We start from the raw sequence: 24990 nt of genomic DNA on the forward strand, positions 1-24990 counted from the left end.
CCGGTCCGCCCCTGGTTATGACTTCTGGGTCTAGATGTCCAGCTGACCGGAAGTGGGTGGTGTGACCCCTCTGAGAACACCTCCCACCAGCTCCCCACCAATAGGAGAGGGTTTTGCTCCCGCGATACCGCCCCGAGAGCGGGATTGGTTCAGAAAGGGCACGAGGCGGAGTGACCCCTCTGCTAATCGGTGTGCGTTTCACGCCGAGAGTGGGATTGGCCCAGAAAGGGCACGGGGAGGAGTAGGGCGACCCCTCTGCCAATCAGAGCAGGCTTAGGCTATCCCAGAACGGAAAGGTGCAGCAATCAGGATGGGGTGGAATCTCTGGAACTTGATGGCTAGTCGGGTGGCAGCGCCTCCCCAGAATTCTCCGAGCCTTTAAAGCATCTCATTTTCGAGACCGCATGGTTCAGAGCTTGTGGAAAAACGCAGAGAGGAGAACATGGACACCTTCACCACTCACGTGAGGCCTTCGGAATTTGTTTTGGCTCCTAAGGCCTTGGCCCCCCTGCGTAGAAAGCGCTACATCAGTGACAGTTCTGAGGACAGCAGTTTGGCTCAGCCTTTGTTCGACACGCCAGACCCTGAAACCCGAGCGACAGTGAGGCAGCCCAACGAGCCTGACTGTCTCACGTTGTCCTTCCCCACGGAGCTATCGGTGGGCCAGGCCAAAACAAAAGACGAGGTGCAGGTAAAGGAATGAGCATGAAAGTATGGTGGAGGCTTCTTGAAACATTTCAAGGATGGCTTTCATTTTTTTAATTTTGGTTGTTGTTAATATAGTATTTTAAACTTGTCATGACTTTGAGTTGCTAGGAGAAAAATGACCCACCAATTCCTGAGGTTTTATTTTTAAACTGTCCAATCGCGTTCTACAAACTCCCAAGGTGATATTTAAAACTATCCAATAGCATTCAACCACCTCCCTTACCTCCCTGATGAGTGAGGCCCATCAGACCTAATTACCTGATAACTCTAGCCCTGGTGGAAACAAAGGTTGGCTTCTTGGAGTTCAGTGGAGTGGGGTGCTGAGTCAGAGCCATTGAACTCAGACACATGGCTCAAACATCCCTCTTTTATATTACCTCTTTCCCCCACCCGCTTTGGGTTCTGCTACACACATTTCAGATTTTTGCTGTAAATACACAAAGACACAATAGGTGGGTTCTCACAAAAACACTTTAATTTAAAAGACCTGCAGCACCATCAAAACATTTATCATATTTAAGGACCATACCAGTCACAAAGCCCCTTTTCAGGAGATACTTTTCTTTACAACTAAGAAGCTTGATATTGCATGTAGGGCCCCTCACCATTCTCTAACTTAATCCTTTTGGATTTCTTACAAATAGTCTGCTTCCTAAGTAGGGTCCTGTAAATTTTTGTGCGGATCAGACGGTCCATCTAACGCACTAAACAGGCATCCTTTGGTTTGGTCATTTCCTTTCAAACACTGCCAGGGTCTTAACCCAGTTGCACAGCATTTACCAAGGTCACCCCTTGTGCTAAATGTTCTTGAGTTAAGCAGAGACATTGCATAACATAACTTATGGCAATAACAGAGTTTAATAAGCTTTCAAAACATAGTTCAGCACACAGGTCCCGGAGATTGCAGTTTATATCCTCTGAAGTCCGAGTCATGCAGTCAGGGTGCCGTTGGCCTGGAGCGTCTATGACACAACCCTCACAATCTTCAAAAAGCTTTTCCCTAAGACAGTGATTAAGGACAGCATAAACAGCAACACGTACAATAGCCCGCATGACTATTTTATGCTCAGGACGTGGCACTGGCTCAATTAGTTCCATGCCAAGACTCCTCTTAAACTCCACATAGGTGTCATTCTGTCTGATGCAACGTTGTTTGGGGTCACCTGTAAGGCATTGTCGACCTGTCGAGAGATTTTCAGAAAAGAAATAGCTGTAAATCTCTACTGCTTGGTTTTGGTTTTGGTTTTTAGATCAAAAAAGATCTACACGACCCGGATCGGTTACTAACCCCATTACACTCCCCACCCATGCTCGTTCCTTTACCTGCACCTCGTCTTTTCTTTTGGCCTGGCCCGTCGATGGCTCCGTGGGGATGGACACGGTGAGGCTTTCAGGTTCGTTGGGCTGCCCCATGGTTGCTCGGATTTTGGGGTCCGGTGTGTTGAACAAAGGCTGAGCCAAAGGGCTGTCCTCAGAACTGTCACTGATGTAGTACTTTCTATGCAGGGGGGCCAAGGCCTTAGGAGCCAAAACAAATTCCGAAGGCCTCACGTGAGTGGTGAAGGCGTCCATGTTCTCCTCTCAGCATTTTTCCACAAGCTGTGGGCCACGCGATCTCGAAAACGAGATGCTTTAATGACCCTGAGACTTCCTAGGCGGTGCTGCTGCCCGAGCAACAATCAGCCCCAGAGATTCCACCTCATCCCGATTGGTGCACCTTTCCCTTCTGGGACAGCCTAAGCCTGCTCCGATTGGCGGAGGGGTCGCCCCACTCCTCCCCATGCTCTTTCTGGGCCAATCCTGCTCTCGGCGTGAATTTCATGCTGATTGGTGGAGGGAGTTACCCCTCCCTACCTCGTGCTCTTTCTAGGCCAATCCCACTCTCGGGGTGGTCCCGGGGGAGCAAAACCCTCTCCTATTAGTGGAGAGTGGGTGGGAGGCGTTCTCAGAGGGGTCACACCACCCACTTCCGGTGAGGTGGCCATCTTGACTGGGAAGTCATTACCCGGGGCGGACCGGATGTCAGGTGATCGGATGGGGCAGGACTTCCGGTGACAAGTAAGCGTGGCTCAAGGAGGAGATGCAGGGCCTAGACGCCAAGCGGGCGGGGCTGACGTTTGATTGACGGTAGGTCCCTTGTATTCTTAAACATACGCAAACAGATACATGCATACAAACACAGATACACATAAACATTGTTATATGCGTATACACACACACTTTAGAAAAGTCAGTTTCACAAGGCTACAAACAATTATCTGACAAATCACCCGAGAGAAATAATATACACAAACTAATGTGAATGGTAATTTAGAACTGTTCAATAACATTTCACTAGACTTCCAAAAAGCCACAACTGCACAAACACGAAGGAAGGACATACTTTTTAAAACAAACAAAAAACTATGGCAACCTGGCTATATTGGAAGCAAAACCAGATATATAGAAAAAGAAGGTATATATTGTTTTCAAATATAGGAAAAATAATAAAAAGGGAAATTGATAGCAATTTTTATAAATTAGAAACTGGAAAATTGAAAAAGGAAGTAAAAGGACACAAAGAAAACACTATACACATCAGAATTAAGCTGCATATGAAGGAAATATTTAAAGTATATTCTGAAGAAAGTATACTGGAACAAAGGGAATCCTAACAATGGTCCTGATCCATTACTAGATGGAAATGGTGGAATGATAATGCAGAAAAAGTGGAAGGGTTCAATAAATATTAAAGTAACTTGATATCTTTTTTGGATGAGATTTCAGGTTTGATTGATAAATACAATATGTTACTGTAATATAGTTAGTGTACATGTGCTTTGCTTAAACTGGAGTTAGTTCAATGCATTTAAAATCTGACCCTTAGACATCACTAAGACATTTGACTTGGCTCGTCATGACATTTTGATGAACAAAACTAGAATGACACACGACTAACATGGCCCACATTAAAGGGGTTAAAAATCGACTAACTGAAAGGTCTAAAAATGTAACTGTGAATGGATGGCACACGGATGTCAAAACACGAGAACTGCCCTTGTACATCCACTCAAGCTACTCTGTACATCACAGACCAGAGACCCGGAGTAACCTCTCTCCTCACATCTCGACTCAAATGCAGACACAAAGCCCTTTAAATCTGTTCAGTTACCATCATGCTTCACCGCTGGAAATTCATGAGCCTCCCCAAGTGCCAGCATTTACTGAATGAAAACTACGCAGCCAAGGGGAAAGGGAGCAGAAGAATTAACCAGACATGACAATCGTTTCCACACTGCCGCTGTCTACCCCTCTGGCACTGCAGAGCCCCTCCATACAGACCACCACAGTCCCGGGTCCCCTGCAACAACTAACGCAGGGATGGAGAATTATGGAGCATTGGTGAAGGGAACACCAGCAGAGACAGTGAGTTTGGCACAAGGAATTCTTGGATCCCTTTGCCACGGCTGCTGCTGCAGGAGGGAAAGAGATTATTAATTACAGCAGCATCTGGACTCTCCAAATGGAATAAGGGCCCCTTGGTGCCGTCAGTGGTACTTAGCTGTCTGTCCATGGAGCATTACCACAGGCTCTGAGCTCTAGGAGTCACAAAACAAAGCCCCGCTCAGCGGCCACCAAACTCTGCAGACCACTAAGCTTGCTCAGCATCTACATTTTTGCAGTGAAATTTCCCTGCGCATCCATGTCTCTGAGCAAGTGCATTGCATCCTCTCACTGGGCATCCAGCCATCTAAGCCCCAGCGTGATGCATGGACCAGGAGCCAATGGGCTTTCCACGGTCTAACTCTCCTGCAGGGCCCAATCTTGCTCAAAGCTCACCTGCCACATGGGCGCCTAGAGATGAACTTCCACAAAACAGGGGCAGGGGAGTCCCTCCCAAGTAGCTTTTAGCCCACAGTCAGGGAACTCACTTGGACTGTGGAAGATGCCTGGTTCAAGTCCTCCTCCACTTCAGAGGGCTCTGCTACCTCTCAGCTCAGGGCCCTAACCCCAGTTCTATGGGATATTCAGTGTGGGGCCCTCTCCTCTTGAAGATGTACCACTGTGCAGAAATATTTGTTAAAAAGCCAGTGAAGTGAGAGGCTGGATCCTGGATCTCCCACCTCCCACAGGAGTGCGCTAACCACCAGGCTACAAAGACATTCTCCCTCTCTCTCTGATTTCCCCCCAATGATTCTTTCTTATTTATCCACATTGGAACAGCTTTGACAGGAGAGATGCAGGGACCCCCAGAGCAGAATAGCTCATAGTCCGGGGGCTAGCACACTCAGGTGGCAGATCCCTCTCAGAATCTATTCCCTCCCCACCAGACACAGAGGGAACTTTTGCCAGACATCTCCACAGCCCAGGCTTGCAGCTGAGGCTCCAAAGCAGATGGAGATGCCCCCTTGCAGGCAGGATTTAGGCATTTATTTCAGAGAGAGGGACAGGGCTTAGCAAACACCTCTCGGTTGGGCATCTCTAGCTGGCTAGGATAGAGGAGGAGCCCCCTAGCCTGCTGGGTGTTGTGAATCCAAACCTAAGATGCCATCTCTCCCCATGCACCGTACAGGGAGCACAGCCACATAAGAAAGGCTTCGGGTCCAAGCAGTGAGGCATGGCAACGCTCAGCGTCACCACAGCTAAGTTCCTCTCTGAATCTAACCCTGAGTGACTATTAGGAGGTCAGGCCAGATGTCTGAACTGAAGTCGGGTCCCCTGACTATCAAGCCAATGCCCTAAACATAGGGCCACCCTTCCTACTACAGGCAGGCCCCAGACATTCACATATTAAGTGTCAGTCCCTGCACCCAAAGGGTTTCCCTGTACATAGACAAGTCAGAAAAAGGGTGGATTGTTATCTCCATTTCACAGAGGGAAACTGAGGCCCAGGGAGATCAAAGCTGGGATTTCAAAGCGGCAGAAGGGGACAGGTGTACAAACCAGCTCCCTCTGGACCCTTTGAATCTCCCTGCTTAGTGACTGAGAAGAGCCCAAACACGGAGTCAGTGGCAGAACCAGGAATCCACCCCAGTCTCCTGAGTCCCCGGGCAGTTCCTGAAACAGGAGAGCAGCCTTCCTCTCTTGTGTCTGTTGCAGACAACAACCCACACAGTTCTTCCGCGTCATTCTGATTGCACACTTTGCTGCATCTGTCCTTGCATCCCTGCATTCCTCCTGCACAAACCCCCTACGTGCCACCCTCCCTTGGCCTTTTATTTCTGGGATTCCCTACAGCCCCCCAGTCTCCTCCTTCCAGGGAGACCATTCTGTGCCCCATTCCCTACTCTTCCCTTACCAGGGCTCCTCATTCTCCCTTCATAGCAAGGGCTCTGTGTGCACCCATTTTCCCCTCTCCCCACCTCCCCCTGCTGCCCCCTATTCCCTACACACCATCTCTCCCTTTCTGTCATACTGGGTGCCCCTCGACTCCCCGTACTCTCAATTCCTCTCTCCACCCATCAGCCCCTATCAGGGATTCTGTGTGTCCCCTATACCCAGCACCCTCTAACTCCCATTCCTCTCTGTCTCCCACTTGCCTTCCTGAATCTGTCCCAATTCCCCCCACTTACGTTTCCATTTGTCCTCACAACAATCAGGTTCTGGCCACTAATTTCTAGAACATTCCCTGACATTTAGGAATTGATTGGATGACATGGGGGGTTCATGAGCCACTTGTTCGGGAAAGCTAGCCTCCAGCCCCGCCCCTTCCACACGAAGCCCCACCCCCTCTCCCATCAGAGCCCAGCCCCCCTTCCCGGTGGACCGAGTGCCAGGCTGACCAGGTGGGCCCAAGCCAGTCAGTGCCGGAGTACCCCAGCACCAGTGCCGGGCAGCCTGAGTGCACCTGGAGCCCATGGCCCAACACTGCCCCAACCCACCCTGGCCCCAGATTGGCTGGCCCATGCCCCAATGCGGCCCCCCCATACCCAAGCACCAGCCAATCCTCTCCCCCACTGCTGGAGTGCTGCTGGCCTGACCAGCACCAGCACCGGCGCCGACCCAACCCAGCCAAAGCCCCCGGAGAAACCCCAGCCATACGCCCGAGCTCCCACAGAACCCACTCGGACCGGCTGGCCCCAGTCCTGCAGCTCCGTCTCGACTCGGCTCAGCCTCCATGCCCAACCCACCCCCCGGCTGGCCGATGATTGGCGCCCACACTGCCAAAGTGCCAGCCGCCTGCACCGCAGCTCCCGCCTGCCCACTTCTGCAGAGAGCGCCGCAGCTGCCAGGCCCATGTGAGTGCGATGCAGCAGGAGAGGGAAAGCGTGGGAAGGCTAAGCCTTCCCGGCCCTTACATACCCAGCGCCCATGGATAGGGCACTCAACAGTTACTGTATTATAGACAGACAGACAGACAGAAAAACCTTCACATTGAGTGGAAGGGCTTCTGCAATCTCAGCCAGCTATTTCATAAAACCTCCATCAGACTGTTTCACTGTGAGGAACCATCATTTCACAGTGGTCAGGCATAGCCAGAAAAGGTCACTGGGACAACGCCCGCCTTCCGGGCTCAGTGCACTGGTACCAGGGTAGCCCTGGACACACTAATGGTAACTATGCCAGCTCCTGGATACTGCTCCGTGCCCATCCTGACTGATAGGAAGGTTCAGAACATCTGGGACCTCCAGCTAACTCAGCTGACTGAGGCAGAACCTGGGCAAGATGGAGGCAAAGAGCATTTTAGAATCTGGCACTGGGCATAAGGGGAGAACCAGATCATGAGACATGTGTCCATGAAAGGACCGAGGGGTCAAAGGCCTCATAGGCTGGAAGTAGCTCTGGGAAAAGGGAAAGAGAGTGAGATTCTCCCACTTGAGAACTTTGATTATGGGGAGAACAGCACCATGGTTAAGTTCCTAAGTCTCCTGTCCTATGGGATGGGGTGCACAGAGGGACAATCTTTTACACACAGGAGCTGCAGATTACATGGCCAGATCCCCCTGATATCTTGGGGACCAGTGAAGAACCCTGCACACAATCTGAACTAGATGTTGTCAGAAACCTCTCTCTGCCCCCAATTTCTAGTACCCAAGGGGACAGGAATCCTTACCCATTGAGGTCAGGGTCTCATAATTCTCCTGCATAACATCCCTGTAGAGGGCTCTCTGACCTGGGTCCAGCAGAGCCCATTCATCCTCCGTGAAATACACAGCCACCTCCTCGAAGGTCACCGGCTCCGCTGCAGCCATTTCTCTTCCCCGTCACCTGGGAGGATGGGACGATCTTAAGTGAAAGTTGGATGTGATTCTGCTGTCTGACAGGGCGAGAAGGGAAATTGGAGAGGTTTCAGAAGGGGGTTTAGTTTATTCAACTCTCCCCATTCATCCCAGAGCTGCAGACGGAGATTTTGGACACTGCTGTACATGGGAAATGTTGAGTCAAGATTTTTGAAACAGCAGCCGGCACTGAGGCTCTTAAAGCCATGCCCAGTTCTCTCCATTAGTGACCCGAGGTTTACAAGTGCTGAGCCTGCCAGAGTGGGGTTCAGTTCTGAGAGCCAAGCACCGCTGATTATCAGCCTCTTATTCAGCTGCCTGTACACGGATTGAGAATATTAACGTTAGCTCCAGGATGTAAAGATCTTGGCCACAGTCACCTAATTACAGCACAGACCCAGCAGCTCCTACAAGGGCTAAATCCACTGAGACAATTTTAAAGCCTCACAGTAATAGTCACTAAACGACACCAACGGGAACAATCAGATTGTCAGATACAAGAAGGTTTGTAACTATCTGTGGGACTGGATCTAAAATTAGGAACCACATTTTATTGATTACAGACACACACACACAAAAAATCAGTCTGTGTGGACAGGTGTATTTTGACAGAGATATTTACAGAACCAGAGAGAGCAGCTTGTCTGGCCTAGGAATTCTCCCCGTTGAAGTTATAGCCAAAAGGCACCAAAATTGCTATAAAAATTAAATTAGAAAAATATTTTCTCCCCTCCTCCGCCCACCTAACTGCATCTCTTTTCTCTGGCCCTTTCTCCGAAGCAGATTATTCATATTTTCCCTAAACTTTGTGAAATATTCTCCCCTGGACAGAGATCTTCAACCCTAACGATGAACCCAGGAATGACCAGCCTGCACGAGAGCCAAGATGCGGCTAGTAACTGGGGGCGTGGCCTCAGTAACTGACAAGGTCCCTTCGGGCTAACACGGTGCAGCCAAGCCGAGCTGGGGGCCTGGGCGCGCGCAGAAGTTGTAATTGGACCTTTCCGAGGGGCACGTTCTGTGCCGCACCCCGCCCGGGACTGCACCGTCACCCGCCCCAGCCGCGGGAGCAGCTCGCTCGTCATCCCTCCTCCCTGCCCAGGGCCTGGGGTCAGCACCGGAGCTTCCCTTCCCCCGCCGCGGCCGGAGCAGTTCTGCTTCCCCGCCCTGCCCACGCCCTGTGGCGGGGTCGCTGTTTGCTTCTGCAGCGGTCCCGGAAGGGCAGAATCCCGGGGCGGCTCTGCGGGATCCCCCGGCACTGCCCCGGGGCAGCTCGTTCCCAGCAGCGCGGGGACCAGGCAGGGGCAGGAACCGGCTTCTCCTCGCTCCGCTCCTCACCTGGGCCCGGACAGTCAATCTGCCCTGGGGCTGCAGTGACTGGGGCTGGGCAGGGCCGGGAGCCGGGAACCTCCCTCCCCGCTCATCGCCCTCTGCCCCTGCCAGCCTCCCCCTGCCTCCTCCTGCCCCCTCCTCCCCTCCGGCCGGGAGACTCGCTCCCTGGCCCCTTCCCGGGGCTGGCTCGGCCCCTGCAGGCGCTAAGGGCAGCAGAGCCTGGCTGTGTCCGGGGGGCAGCAGCTCCGGGACCCGCAGAGCCCCGAGAGCAGAGATGGGGCGAGGAGGGGCCGTGGGGGCAGAGTCACTTTCCTGCCCGGCCCCGGCACGTTCCCCGGGGCTCCCCTCACCTGCAGCCTCCGGGGCTGGTTCCAGGTCGCAGCTCGGCTGGGCACAGAGCGGTTCAGTGCAGGTCTCTGCCCGGCTACTCGGGCACTTCTTTTTTCCACAAATCTCCTCTCTGGGGATGCAGCGTCCCCTTCCCCCGCTCACCCAGCTGCAGACGGTTCTTTTCTGCCTCCTTCAGCAGCTGGGCCAGGAACTTGCGCCTGCAGCAACAAACTGAACTAACCGGCGAGTCTAAGGCTGGTGCTGGAGCCTCTCCCATCCCCCAAACAGCCTCGCTTCACTTCCTCCCCCCTCCCTTCCCGCTCTGCCATCCTTTCCGGGTGTGGGCTAGCGAGAAACTGATGAAACTTCTCTCGGCCCCAGCTGTGCACAAAGGGCGGGGCCCCAGCATAGTTTTTTCGGCCCAGTACAAACTTGTAAAGCGGGCCCCTCCCCACACACATACCCATGGGAGTTGCAGCCTCGGCTGGCCCCCTTAAAGTGTACCCTTTGCTCCCCCCTCGTGGGTGTTCTGCACGTAGGGGCTGATGCGTCAGGGGCAGAGACAGAGCAGGGGCCCCCCCCTTAACCATTGACAGAGCCCAAGTGGTCCAGCTAATCTACCCCCTTCTTATACTGTCCCAAGGGGCAGAAACGTGGTTCAGGGAAAATCTGCCAAGAATCCTTCTCTCCATCCTGGCCAGAGACAAACCTCCCCACCAGGCTCCCAGCCCTGCCTAGATCTTTTTAATGCAGCATCCCTGGGCAGATTGACTGTCCTGGGGCAAGGTGAGGAGCAGAGAGCGGAAAAGCCTGTTCCTCTCGCTGCCTGGTCCCCGTGCTGCTGGGGGAACATGCTGCCCTGGGGACAGTGTTAGGGGGACACCCTAGAGTGACTCCTTCATTTCCATCCCCTGCTGGGAAAAAGAAATCTGCTCCAGAATCTAAACTTTCCCTTTCTACCAACATTGTGTCCAGCTCTTAGGGCTGCAAAGAGAATATGGAAAATGGGAAGTGAGTGTGAGCAGTTCACTGATGTCTGCCTGAGTCTGCAGCCAGCCTGAACCAACAGCCCCGAGTGGTGGGGACAGGCTCTGTCCATGCCATTAATCCCTGTCAAGGACACTGAGGAGTCTACAGAAAGCGGCTGCATAAGCACTGGCCTCCCCGTCCTGTGACAAAGGAGGGGGATGGGACTGAGAGGACTCCAGGTCCCTTTGGGGAGCTCTGTGGGAACCCACAATTATCCGGGTGTCCCCAGTATAAAAAGAACTGAGGAAGAGGGGTCGGCAGCTCAGAGCCAGGGAAGGGGGTGGCAGCATGGTGGTATGGGGAGGGGGTGCAGCTTGTGGGGCAGAGGGAGACAGTTTGGAGAATGGGGAAGCGTGGGCAGCTCAGGGGGTGGGTTGCAGTTGGCAGTTTAGAGAGGGGTGTTATGCTGTTTTGGGGATTGGGAGCTCTGTGGGTGGGGGTGGTGTAAGGGAGTAAGAATTATTAGCTTAAGGTATAGAAGCAGGTAACAATGAAAAAGGAAGTTATGCATGAAAATGTCCCGTAGCTAGAAAATAGAAATGTCATGTAAGCAGAAAATAACAGGAAGAAAGAGGAAGTGTGCATTAGCTGGTTTAAAGATAAGGGTGCCCCACTCCCATATGTCTAGGGTATGAAAGTCTGAAGTGAAGAAGAAATCGGGGCTTACTCTCTTTGTAAGCCTTCAGCTGAATAAATGATTCTTTACCTATGAACCTGTGCATCTGTCCAGCCTTTTTCGTCTCAGCTGAATAGGACCCTGACTCAATTAAACTGCATGTGGGTATGCAGGCTTTTACCTGATTAAGCCTGTATCTGTAATTGATGCATCCGTAGTGATTCCCTAACAGTGGGCAGGTCCCCATCCGTCCCCCTGTGTTATTTGTGGTCGCCGGAACACATGGGCTGGTTGGTGTCACAGCAGCTGAAGAGTTAAGGGGAACCATCTATGGGTTCGGTGTGAGGAGAGGCGGAGCTGCATTCCCAGATGCTGCCTCACAGAAGGGGTGTGTTGAGAAAAGAGGAAGTGCCACAGGAGCTGGGGAGAGACTTTCGCTAATGCCCCGTCTGTGCCCAGCTGAGGGGAGACTGAAGGATGTAATAGGGAGAAAGGATAGTTTCGATCTTGGGACATGTGACACGATGCCTGTTTGTCTGGCAGGGAAGTAGAGCAGCCATGTAGAAAGCGGAGCCAGAAATCCAGTCATACAAACAAGCGTGTCAGCAAACCCATCTTGGGGCGAGGCAGAGACTGCGGTTCTACAATGTATAAGGAATAACTTTGTCACCGTGCACTGAAGGCCAGCACCTGAAGGTGGGGATGCACTTGCATTTAACCCTATGCTGTGTCCTGTTTCCGTGGACTGATCGCTCACTGAAGCAGCAGATAAACGACATACTTCTTAGGCTAGTCTGTCTGTGAAGCTGTGCATTCTGGGGAGTGGAAACAACCGGTCAATGGGGACTTCCTGCAATGACTGGAACCAGCATCCTAGGGCAGCCCCAAGCTCTACCAACACCAACTCCTGAGCTGGAGACTCCAAGTGATGATAGAGGCTGAAGAGCGGGACCTTTCATAGGCCTACAACTGGGCAAAATATAAAGTATTAATGCCAGTGAAAACCCAGATTCAATTTTCTTCAATGCAAAGCTACTTCTCGGAAAGGATCACAGGGAGGCAGAAAAAGGCTATACAATGCCTTTTCTTAATAAGCCTCCATTCCCCAAGCGTAAGCCCTCAGAAACTATCCTGGCCTCACACAGTATCCTGCTTAGCAAACAAAGGAGGGGTAGCTACTACTTCTAGATGGAGGCTGTTTTTCTTCTTCTATGAGCCTTTGGTCTGTTTAATGGTCCGTTGTAGTAGGATATTGGCTATCATGAGACCTTCTTCTGTCCTACAGTATCACTAGCTTCTTCAGATATACAAGTGTGTGTGCATGGGACATTTGATCTACCCCAGCACTTAGACCTTTTTCCAAAGGAGTCACATGTTCCCACAATATGCTCTGCTAGCATTTTATCTAGCAATTGATCATTGTTTTTCCGATTTATTTTTTTTTCTTGGGGGGGAGGAGACTACAGGTATCGGCTGATATTTACATTTGCTCAATTATTCACTCGAGCATCTGATTTTGTGCTATTCTATAGGGTCAGTTGACCCCAGTCAGTTAGTTCCGAGCCCAGCATTACACTTTCAATTTTACACACACCCACTCCATCGTCATCCCTCAGCTACTCAGGAGTTAGTTAAACAGTTTCTTCCTCTTGTCCAAGTGTCTGGGAAAATGGTTCAAAAGCCAGGCCTGTAGAAGTTCTCCCGGAATACCAGAAGTGGGGGGTAAAAAGGAATCAGAAGCTAGCTAAGTTGCACAGTAAATTTTTCAAAACAACCAAGATATTATCAAAATTTATAATTGGGAGAAACACTAATTACCTCATTTACTAATTCCTTCTTGTCTTACTAGTTCAGAAAAAGCAAACAAAAAGATGGAATTAATGATTATGGTTATTCATGAAACTGTAATCAGGGAGTAACCACATAACAATGTTCAAGCAATTGAAACTTGACTTTAATTAAACAAACATTTCTTAATTTAGCTAATCAACTACTTAATCAATATGGAAAGAAACCAATTCAAGCAATTGACAAGGATTATGCAAATGAGATACAACAGATTAAAAAGCTAAATGATACAATGAGTGATAAAATTTAGCAACTCTTAATACAACCTCCTAACTAAACATGACATCCTAAAATATAGAGTAAATCAAAACAAGTTTGGTTAACAATAATGAAAGGACAAGTGGTATAAAGCTGAGTATAAAATTCCAGAGGCTCTGAGCATTAACCACAGTGGGATGCAGATAAATATTTACTAACAGGTTCTTTAACTTAATGAAGCTGAACTAGCATCTAATCACTATCCTCATAATTCAACAACTAAACTTTAAATTGAAATAAGATCAGATAACCAAGAATAAATTCAACAAAGTAACTGGATTAGAACAACTCTAGTTTGATTTATAAACTAACAACGAACTTGGATGAAACTAGACAGCTTGCATATGACAATAGAACTGAAAGGAGTGTCAGTTTAAGAAAAACAAGCAGAACCATGACTTCTCTTTCTCTCTTAAGAAGGCAGTAGTCTAAGATTAAGCAGCATTCTGAAGTTGACAATGTATTGCGGGCAGATCCTCTTGCTTTAGTTGATGGGCAGAAGAAAAAGAGAGAGATTATTAAAGAGAATTACATACACCAAGAGGCAATATAGCAAGAGAATGAGCACAAAGTGCCCTGCTTTTGGCTTAAAATAGACAAAGGTAAATAGGAAGTAGTTCAATTGCCACACAAAGACTGGAATGAGGCTAATGTGGAGTGTAAAGTATAAAAACATTAGATAACTGCAGTCAAAAATACACAACACAATTGATGTTAGCATGAAAGTGTTCTAAAGTTTAGAACACACAAATAAAGACTGAAGTGAGATTTCAAAGTTATCTTTTAACTTCTCTCACACACACACAGGTAATATTACAAGGGAAAGCTATCTAAGGATACTTCTCTCACTGCAGGTAATTGTCACTCACACATGCAAAGACAGTAAGGCTTCAGGTGGTGGAGTGCAAAATACAGGGCAGAGCAGAACAGTAATGAACAAAGTAGCTAATTCTCAGCAGCACTTCAAGATAGGAATTAAACCTTACCAGTGAATGCCTAAAGCACAGGCTGCAGAATCAGTCACCTTCTCTTTCTCTCTGGCCCAGTTACTAGTTAAATATTTACACACAGGGGAACTGATTCACTAGGACAGACTGATACAGTCCCATGTCAGAATATTCCATAGCTCAGGGTAAGTCTATGCAGCAAAAAAAAAAAAAAAAAAACCCCGCTGTGACTGGCTCATTCCACGTGACTCAGGCTCAGGGTTTCTTTCACAGCTGTGTAGATTTCTGGGCTCAGGTTGGAGCCCGGATTCTAGGACCCTGTGAGGTTGCAGAGTCGCAACCCAAGCCCTGAGAGCCTAAGACAGTTATTGCAGGCCAGTCACAAATGTCGAGTTGCTGTGTATGCACCTAACCTTAGTGGCTGGGCCACTCTCTTGATAGGTAGTAAATCCCTGTTCATATCACTTTGCTAATCAAGTAGGAGGGTGTGGGGGCTTGAATTAAGGCTGTTCCATATTGTGGGTTTGTTCCTGTTTGTGTGAAGCTAGATGGCCTCCTGACAGCCATATCAGAATGGGTCCCATTGACAGAAGAAGGTCTAAACCACAGAGTTAGGCAGTCAGGTCACTCATAGGGTTTCTCTCCTGTGTGGGTTCTCTGATGTGACTGAAAAACTGAGCTATGACGGAAGCTTTTCCCACAGTCAAGACACTTATAGGGTTTCTCACCACTGTGGATTCTCTCATGTGACATAAGGCCTAACCTCTCAGTGAAGCTTTTTCCACATTCAAGGCATTTACAGGGTTTCTCCCCTGTGTGGATTCTCTGGTGACTAATAAGATTTGTTCTCGTCCTCAAGCTTTTCCCACACTCGGGGCATTCATAAGGTTTCTCTCCTGTGTGGATGCATGCCCACACACGGGGCAGTTATAGGGTTTCTCTCCTGTGTGGATTCTCTGATGTTGAGTAAGGCTTGAGTTCCGACTGAAGCTTTTACAGGGCATTCATAAGGTTTCTCTCCTGTGTGGATTCTCTGATGTGTGAGCACTGACTAAAGCTTTTCTTGCATTCATTGCACTTGAAGGGTTTCTCTCCTGTGTGGGTTCTCTGATGTTTAGTGAGGTCTGAACTGTTATTGAATGCATGCCCACACACGGGGCAGTTATAGGGTTTCTCTCCTGTGTGGATTCTCTGATGTTGAGTAAGGCTTGAGTTCCGACTGAAGCTTTTCCCACACTCGGGGCATTCATAAGGTTTCTCTCCTGTGTGGATTCTCTGATGTTTTGTGAGGTCTGAATTGTTATTGAATGCATTTTCCCACACATCAGGGCAGTTATAGGGTTTCTCTCCTGTGTGGATTCTCTGATGTTGAGCCAGGCTTGAGTTCCGAATTTCCACTGAAGCATTTTCCCACAGGGCATTCGGGGCATTCATAAGGTTTCTCTCCTGTGTGGATTCTCTGATGTAATATAAGGTGTGAGCACTGACTAAAGCTTTTCTTGCATTCATTGCACTTGAATGTAATATAAGTTTCTCTCCTGTGTGGGTTCTCTGATGTGTAATGAGGTGTGAACTGTTATTGAATGCATGCCCACACACGGGGCAGTTATAGGGTTTGTGTCCTGTGTGGGTTCTCTGGTGTTGACTAAGGCTTGATTTCCGACTGAAGCTTTTCCCACATTCAGTGGCATTAAGGTGTGAGGGTTTCTCTCCAGTGTGTGTTCTCTGATGTACTAGTTAAGGTGTGATTTCTGAGTTCTGAAGCTTTTCCAGGGCATTCATAGGGTTTCTCTCAGTGTGTGTTCTCTGATGTACTAGAAGGTGTGATTTCTTTCTGAAGCTTTTCCCACAATGTGCACTCTCTGATGTGCCAGAAGATTTGAATTTCCACTGAAGCATTTTCCATACTCAGTGCACTTGTAGGGTTTCTCTCCTGTGTGGATTCTCCTGTGTTTAGTAAGGCTTGAGCTGACACTGAAGTTTTTCTTGCACTCAGGGCATTCATAGGGCTTCTCTCCCGTGTGGGTTCTCTGATGTCCATTAAGGTGTAACTTCATAGTGAATCTTTTCTCACATTGGGGACATTTAAAGGGTTTCAGTCCCGTGTGGGTTCTCTGATGGCAAACAAGGGTTGAGGTCTGTGGAAAGCTTTTCCCACACTCATTACATTTATAGGGTTTCTCTCCTGTGTGGATTCTCTGATGTTGAATGAGGGATGAACTCTGAGTGAAGCTTTTCTCACATTCAGGGCAGGTATGCGGCTTCTCACTCGTGTGATCTTTTTGATGTGTGATGAGGATTGAAATCTGTCTGAAGCTTTTCCCACACTCTGGAGACTCAGAGAGATTCCCTCTTAGATGGATTCTCTGATGTTCAGTAAGTGCTGATCTGTACTGGAAGCTTTTCCCACAGTCACCACACACGTAGGGTCTCTTTCTGGTGAGGATTTGTTGTTGAATATGTTCTTTGACTTTCTTGACTCTTCTGCTTCTCTGCGTGGATTTATGCTGTCTCTCTACTGAGTGGTTTCCCTGCTGTCTCTCTCGGCTACTCGGACTCTCAATGGTTTCTCTCTGCTCAGGACTCTGGGAAACATCCCCTTCACCACTTCCCAGTACATTCCCCTGTGATTCCAGTTGCTCAGGACCTTCCTGCTGTGGATTCTCCTCCTCGTTCTCACTCTCCGCCCCACCACCTGCTGGGACAGGGAGAGAATCCAGACAGGAATCATTCCTTATCCTGGGGACAGGAAACCTCACAAAGGGGAACAGGAAAGAATAGCATAAATCCAAATTAATACTAGGGTGATTGAAATGTCAGGAGCTGAATACCACTCCACTCATATACTTCCCCGGAAGACGAAGAGGCGGGAACCCATCCCTGTGCAACATCCCCCAAATACAGATGAAGGCAGGGGCTGAAGGCTCAGATAGGCTTGATGAAAATGCATTAGTGATGTGTGCCATGGGGATACAACAAGTGGTTTCTGAGTCAGGTGTTTCCTCACCTATGTGGGCATTGCTTTGGATCTGCCTTTCCTCATAGCCCTGGAGATAGGGGACCCACAGCTCCTCCCCTTGTTCCAGCTGGGAGATGACGTCAGGTTTGGAAATTGGAACTCCTAAGTGGGGGGGCAAGAAAACAAGTGTTGATCTTGTTCATTAAGGTTAGTGCAGTTACTACTTCCAGTCCCAGGTCTGAGCAGCAAAACCCGGAAAGGCTCCTTCCACACCCCAAACCCATCCTTCACGACTCACTGCCATAGCACCTATGGCAGGATTAAAATTCAAGAAACAATGCAGGAGTGGGTTGCAGTGGCTATTGTGCAGCAGGACAGGAGTGGGATTTTTAAAATAGTCCCTCTGCACTTTAGACAACGTGAATGCCCTGGCCAGCAACCATCGCTCTCCAGCCACCAAGCTGTGACCACAGGGGACACAGGCAGTGGCATAGAATTTCTTGGTAAACACGGTGGACTACGTTATTTGCAAAAGAACAGGCAGACTAAAAAGTTTGAAAAACACTGCTTTAGAGTTAGAAAGATTTTCCTAGTATCTCAATGAAATATCCCCTGCAGCTTAACATTTTGTCCTACATTTGGTGGATATGGAATACAATTGATCACCATTCTCTTTTTTAACAGCCTTTTACATATTGGAGGTCTCTTATGTGCCCCTGAAGCTTTATGTCTTATAGACAAAACATGCAATGTTGAAGGAATTGGGCAGAAAATTACCACAATGTAAGGATTTTTACACATCACATATAGAAAAAACAAACAAACAAACATTTAATGGATCACAGTTGCATTAATGTCCTCTGTTTTGGAATTATTATGAGGTACAGAGTCCTAATCACGCTACACATACATTTTGAAAAAGAAAGACATTAAAGAATATGAAAGCGTTCACGCCCTCTTTGGTGATACTGCACAATACTTTATTTTTTGGGGTGTGTGGTTGGGGCAGTGCAATGTATGAAGACCTTTTGGTGTTACAAAGTAGAATTTAAATCAAAGGTAATTCTCTAACATAGCAGTGAAGCTCACTCAGCACTGCTCAGATGGCATTTCATATGTAGAAATGGAACAAAGTCCAAACCAAGAAGATATCTATACACACACACAGTACAAGGGGCCTACTGTCAATCAAACATCATCCTCGCCCCCTGACCCTTAGGCCCCATGCCATGACCCTTAAGACACGCCCATCTGTCACCAGACATCCGGTCCCGCAACGGGTTATGACTTCCCGGTCAAGATGGCCACTTCACTGGAAGTGGGTGATGTGACCTCTCTCAGAACGCCTCCCACCTGCCCTCCACCAATAAGAGCAGGTTTCGTGCCCGCGGGAGAGCCCCGAGAGCTGGCACAAGGTGGAGTGACCCCTCTGCCAATCTGCATGCATTTCACGCTGAGAGTGGGATTGGCCGAGAAAGGGCACAGGGAGGAGTGGGGAGATGCCTCCGACCAATCGGAGCGGCCTTAAGCCATCCCAGAAGGTAAAGATGAAACAATTGGGATGCGGTGGAATCTCTGGGACCTGATGTTTAGTAGGGCTGCAGCACTGCCCCGGAAGTCTCAGGGCCTTTAAAGCATCTGGTTTTCGAGACCGCGTGATTCACAGCTCGTGGAAAAATGCTGAGAGGAGAACATGGACGCCTTCAGCACTCCCGTGAGCCTTTCGGAATTTGTTTTGGCACCTAAGGCCTTGGCCACCCTACGTAAAAAGCGCTATATCAGCTGTAAATCTCAACTGCTTTGTTTTTGTTTTTAGATCTATACGACCCGGACCGGATCGGTTACTAACACCATTACGCTCCCCACCCATGCTCGTTCCTTTACCTGCACCTTGTCTTTTCCTTTGCTCGGCTTTCGGGGTCCGGTGTGTTGAACAAAGGCTGAGCCAAAGGGCTGTCCTGAGAACTGTCACTGATGTAGCGCTTTCTATTCAGGGGGGCCAAGGCCTTAGGAGCTAAAACAAATTCCGAAAACCTCACAGGAGTGATGAAGGCGTCCATGTTCTCCTCTCGGCGTTTTTCCACAAGCTGTGGGCCACGCGATCTCGAAAACGAGATGCTTTAATGATCCTGAGACTTCTTAGGCAGTGCTGCTGCCCGACCAGCCATAGAGCCCCAGAGATTCCACCTCATCCCGATTGGTGCACCTTTCCCTTCTGGGACAACCTAAGCCTGCTCCGATTGGCGGAGGGGTTTCCCCACTCCTCCCCTTGCTCTTTCTGGGCCAATTCCACTCTCGGCGTGAATTTCATGCCAATTGGTTGAGGGGGTTAACCCTCCCTACCTCGTGCTCTTACTGGGCCAATCCCACTCTCGGCGTGGTCCCGCGGGAGTGAAACCCTCTCCTATTGGTGGAGAGCAGGTGGGAGGTGCTCTCAGAGGGGTCACACCACCCACTTCCAGTGAGGTGGCCATCTTGATTGGGAAGTCATTACCCGGGGCGGACCGGATGTCAGGTGATCGGATGGGGCAGGACTTCCGGTGACAAGTAAGGATGGCTCAAGGAGGAGATGCAGGGCCTAGATGCCAAGGAGGCGGGGCTGACGTTTGATTGACCGTAGGTCCCTTGTACTTCTTACGCATACGCAAACAGATATATGCATACAAACACAGATACACATAAACACTGTTATATGTATATACACACACACTTTAGAAAAGTCAGTTTCACAAGGCTACAAACAATTATCTGACAAATCACCTGAGAGAAATAATATACACGGACTAATGTGAATGGTAACTTAGAACTGTTCAATAAGATTTCACTAGACTTCCAAAAAGCCACAACTGCACAAACAAGAAGAAAGGACATACTTTTTAAAACAAACAAGCAAACTATGGCAACCTGGCTATATTGGAAGCAAAACCAGATATATATAAAAGAAGGCATATATTGTTTTCAAATATAGGACAAATAATAAAAGGGGAAATTGATAGCAATTTATATAAATTAGAAACTGGAAAATTGAAAAACGAAGTAAAAGGACACAAGGAAAACACTATACACATCAGAATTAAGCTGCATATGAAGGAAATATTTAAAGTATATTACGAAGAAAGTATACTGGAACAAAGGGAATCCTAACAATGGTACTGATCCATTACTAGATGGAAACGGTGGAATGATAATGCAGAAAAAGTGGAAGGGTTCAATAAATATTAAAATAACTTGATATCTTTTTTGGATGAGATTTCAGGGTTGATTGATAAATACAGTATGTTACTGTAATATAGTTAGTGTACATGTGCTTTGCTTAAACTGGAGTTAGTTCAATACATTTAAAATCTGACCCTTAGACATCACTAAGACATTTGACTTGGCTCATCATGACATTTTGATGAACAAAACTAGAATGACACACGACTAACATGGCCCACATTAAAGGGGTTAAAAATCGACTGATAGGTGTAAAAATGTAACTGTGAATTGGGGGGGGAGGGGATGTGTTTCAGGTGGGGATCAGTTCTTGGCCCTGTTCCATTAAAAGTTTTTATCAATGACCCAGGAAAAAAAAATTAATCAGTGATGAAATTTCCAAATGACTCTAGTGGGGCGCGCGCTGATGACTTTTTGTTTTCAGTATTGCCCAGTGTAAAATTTTACAAAGAACAAAGAAGGTGGGCCTGACATATAGGATGAAGAACTCTATCCTGGGAAGCAGCGACTCTAAAAGAAATCTTGGGGGTCATGGTGGATAATTAGCTGAAGAATATCTCCCAGTGCATTGCTGTGACCAAAGTGGCTATTAACATCCTTGCAAATATGGGGGACTCCCAACTAGGAATAGAGGATTTATTTCACCTTTTGTATTTGACAATTCTGTGACTGTTGCTGGAATATTGTGTCCGTTCTGGTGCCCACAATTAAAGAAGGATGTTGAAAAAGTAGAGAGGCCACAGACAAGAACCACAAGGATTACAAAAGGATTGGAAAACGGGTCCTATAAAGAAGTTCAACCCATATAATAGATCAAAGAAAACATTAAGGGGTGACTTGATAACCATCTATGAATCCCGAAAAAGGGAACAGAAGTTAAACAACATGCAGGTCTTCAATCCAGCAGACAAAGCTTAACAACTTCCAATGGTTGGAAGCTGAAGGTAGAGAAATTTAAATCTGAAAGAAGTTTCAAAGTTTTAACGGTGAGGCAAACTGACCATTGGACAAAACTTACCCAGGGCTCTGGTGGTTTCTCTAACATTGGAAATTTTTAAATCAAGAATGGATTTCTTTCCTCCTAAAAGAATCACCCAGTTTAAACAGGAATTAATTGAGGGATCTCCTCTGGCCTGTGTTACACAGGAGGTCAGACTAGAGGATTACAACGATCTGTTTAGGCCTTTTAAATTATGAATCTATAAAGCCGATTATCTAGTCTTCCAATCATTCTTGTAGCTCTTTTAAAATCCTGTGCTTATTTGTCAACATCATTTTTGCAGTGTGAACACCAGAACTGGACACAGGATCCACTAATGGCCTAACTAATGGCATGTAAAGAAGTAAGGAGATGCTCCTCGTCACTGCGATTTCATATCCCTCTGTTTATCTACCCCAGGATCATATTCACCCTCTTAGCTACAGCATCACACTGGGAGCTCATATTCAGCTGGCTTCCAGCGCGACCCTTTGGCCCCTTGCAGTCACAGATTCCCCAGGGCTCCCCATAGCAGGGGATAAAGACACTGTCTGACATCGTGATGAACCAGGCTCCTGGTTGGGGACTTTGACAACTGCACAGACAATTCCTCAGATGCAGCAGGGCAAAACCTCCCCTCTGATCTGTCCAGCTGATTTTCTCACAGGAAAACTCTGCTCCCGTACGTGCAGCCGGCTACACCCTGAATGGCACACGGATGTCAAAAACACCAGTACTGCCCCTGTACATCCACTCAAGCTACTCTGTACACCACAGACCTCTCTCCTCACGTCTCGACTCAAATGCAGACACAAAACTCTTCAAGTCTGTTCAGTTACCATCGTGCTTCACCACTGGAAATCCATGAGCCTCACCAAGTGCCAGCATTTACTGAATGAAAACTACCCAGCCGAGGGGAAAGGGAGCAGAAGAATTAACCAGACATGACAGTTGTTTCCCCCCTGGTGTCTGTAGCCTATAGAACTAGCCTGCTTGCTTGCATTATATAGAGATATATATCTTTTCTTATAAATTTAAGTATGATTGTGTGATAATAGAATTATACATTTATATATATATTGCTGTAATGTAAGGTACCTTACAGGACATCCTGGATGACAGCTGCGTTATTATTATTATACACATATTCGGGAACTAGTGTTGAAAGTGTTGACGGTATAACAAAAACAAGGCATATATGGTCATGTTTGTCCTAAAAGAGTTAGCAGTTAGCAGACATACTCAGGACCTTTGACCTAGATAAGTGTTGACAGTAATGATGTGAGGCATAAAAGATGACGTAATGGAATCTTTGAAATGGGAAGTAAAATATCATGGATATCCTTAATATTCATGAACCTACCAGACTACAGAGTATGCATACCACAATAATTTGGGGGTGGACAATCCAAATATGGATTTTGAAGGAGGACCCATATTCTTAGGGTATAAGAAGGGGAAGATCGAGCTGTTTGGTGCGATCATCATCTACTCTTGCTTGAAGCTTCTTTGAGTTTGCGTTAAGATTTTCCTTCTTCATTTTTATAGTCTTATTTGTAGTCTTAGTTTATAGCTCTTAGCTCTCTAGCAGTGCTTATTCCACCCCTCTACTCAAGAGTTGAGGAATCAAACATCTCTCTCAACCAGGGAAGGGCGTGAGTATATTCATTCAAAGCATATAATAAAAATATATATATCATATGTCTCTAAATTTAAGATTGTATTATCCATTATTCATTTGATTGTTCAGTTTCTTTATATCAGTTATTTGTCTATCATTTTATGTTATTTTAATAAAACTTATAAAATTATACAAATTTGGTTATCACTAAGAAACTTCCTGTTGTACACCCAGGGGTCCTTATAAAATTCTTCTGGAGCCTTATTTAGGACAAGAACCTTCTAATCCAAGCAATTGACAAACCTATAACCCTATTAAATTACTAATACACTTAAAATCAAGCTACAGTCCTACAGGCTTAGCATAGCATTTAGTTGCTTGCTTGGCTGTTCTGACCCCTGTAGCATGACATCCTTCAGTTGGCAGAGACTGAATAATAGATGTCTCAGTTTCTGCATAGCACGGCACATAACACAAAATACAGATGCTGTATGCTTACAGCTGCACATAGATAACAGTGATGGGAACAACAAGTTATCCTTGAACGTCTGGGGTACATTGTTTTATTGCCAAGGGGCATACTTTTACTCCACCCCTCCTATCATCAGATGTTGTTTTGATGACCCCAATTATTATGGTGAGAATGGAATGTAGTTAAGGGTGGAAACCCAATGTAGGTAATTAGCATATATGATAATGAGAGAAAGATAATTAGGTGAAGGTTGTTTATGGAAGGGTATAAGTAGTTACCATTTAGATAAAGGGGGATGCTCCATCAACACCTGACTCCATGGGAGGTGCTGCCAGTTGCACCAGAGGCCACTGACTCCCTGGCGGGGCCCCTGAAGAAAGTCATTCCTGTATACAGCCTTCTGAGTGATTGCTTAGCTCTTCAGGCTTAGTGAATATGATATATTGTAGTTAATTTTAGGCTTTGTATCTAACTAGTATATTTATAGAAAACCTTGCACATTAAACCTTATTGATCTGCAACTCGGGCGTACCGTGTCTCACTGGCATCCACACTGATCACAAAGTGTCCAGAACCAACAGTGGCAGATCCCTCTCAGAATCTATTCCCTCCCCACCAGACACAGAGGAACTTGTGCCAGAGATCTCCACAGCCCAGGCTTGCAGCTGAGGCTCCAAAGCAGATGGAGATGCCCCCTTGCAGGCAGGATTTAGGCATTTATTTCAGAGAGAGGGACGGGGCTAAGCAAACACATCTCGGTTGGGCATCTCTAGCTGGCTAGGATAGGGGAGGAGCCCCCTAGCCTGCTGGGTGTTGTGAATCCCAACCTAAGATGCCATCTCTCCCCATGCACGGTACAGGGAGCAGGGCCACATAACACAGGCTTTGGGTCCCAACATCGAGGCATGGCAACTCTCAGCGTCACCACAGCTAAGTTCCTCTCTGAATCTAACCCTGAGTGACTATTAGGAGGTCAGGCCAGATGTCTGAACTGAAGTCGGGTCCCCTGACTATCAAGCCAATGCCCTAAACATTGGGCCACCCTTCCTACTACAGGTAGGCCCCAGACATTCACATATTAAGTGTCAGTCCTTGCACCCAAAGGGTTTCCCTGTACATAGACAAGTCAGAAAAAGGGTGGAGTGTTATCTCCATTTCACAGAGGGAAACTGAGGCCCAGGGAGATCAGAGCTGGGATTTCAAAGTGGCAGAAGGGGACAGGTGTACAAACCAGCTCCCTCTGGACCCTTTGAATACCTCACTTTAGTGACTGAGAAGAGCCCAAACACGGAGTCAGTGGCAGAACCATGAATCCACCCCAGTCTCCTGAGTCCCCGGGCAGTTCCTGAAACAGAAGAACAGCCTTCCTCTCTTGTGTCTGTTGCAGACAACAACCCACACAGTTCTTCCGCGTCATTCTGATTGCACACTTTGCTGTGTGTGTCCTTGCATCCCTGCATTCCTCCTGCACAAACC

The 24990-nt window shown here is 47.6% G+C and overlaps 1 pseudogene; it reads right to left on the reverse strand.

Annotated features, from left to right (window-relative positions):
- Nucleotides 1–24990, reverse strand: part of LOC137142556 (zinc finger protein 850-like) — a 52856-nt pseudogene that overhangs the window by 25891 nt on the left and 1975 nt on the right.

This window comes from Emydura macquarii, unplaced genomic scaffold, assembly GCF_026122565.2.
Source record: "Emydura macquarii macquarii isolate MOO-44397 ecotype Brisbane River unplaced genomic scaffold, CSIRO-AGI_Emac_v2 contig_3231, whole genome shotgun sequence".
NCBI lineage: Eukaryota > Metazoa > Chordata > Testudines > Chelidae > Emydura > Emydura macquarii.